Genomic DNA, 576 nt, shown 5'->3' with positions numbered 1-576 from the left:
GCACTGGATAGCTGGCCAATCACAGCACACCTCGCTTTTTTAGAACGATGAGCTTTGTAAAAATCGACGCGTTTCAGAAAGGTGGGGCATAGAGGAGAAACAATAATGTGCATTATATGGAAAATAATGTGTTTTTTGAATCTTAAACCGCATAAACACATTGCATTACACCAAAAACACAAAATAATGTTCTTTTTAGCAACGTCATATGACCCCTTTAAGGACAAAGGGAGTTTATTATTGGTTGTGTTTTGCTAGACAACCCACAGCACAGCACTGTTTTACGCTGTATTACTTTGGTACTGTAATGTGGGGTTAACCTTGCGAAAGTGTTGCTAAACCTGGTCTGAAGCAGGGCTACCTAACCCAGGGTTAATACTGCTCTTGACCTAGGGTTTAAAAATATGATAACCCAGGATTAAAGGGTTAGTTCACCCAAAAATGAAAATTCTGTCATTAATTACTCACCCTTATGTCGTTCCAAACCTGTAAACCTCGTTCATCTTCGGAACACAAATTAAAGGGGTCATATGATGCGATTTCAATTTTTCCTTTCTCTTTGGAGTGTTACAAGCT

General features: G+C 38.9%; 1 protein-coding gene across 2 annotated transcripts in view; it reads right to left on the bottom strand.

Annotated features, from left to right (window-relative positions):
* Positions 1-576, bottom strand: part of LOC107727097 (apoptosis regulator BAX-like) — a 19481-nt gene that overhangs the window by 8308 nt on the left and 10597 nt on the right. The gene's annotated exons all lie outside the window — the stretch shown is intronic.

Source organism: Sinocyclocheilus rhinocerous, unplaced genomic scaffold (genome assembly GCF_001515625.1).
Source record: "Sinocyclocheilus rhinocerous isolate Xijiao unplaced genomic scaffold, SAMN03320098_v1.1 scaffold35, whole genome shotgun sequence".
NCBI lineage: Eukaryota > Metazoa > Chordata > Actinopteri > Cypriniformes > Cyprinidae > Sinocyclocheilus > Sinocyclocheilus rhinocerous.
This window is presented reverse-complemented; position numbering and strand designations above follow the sequence as displayed.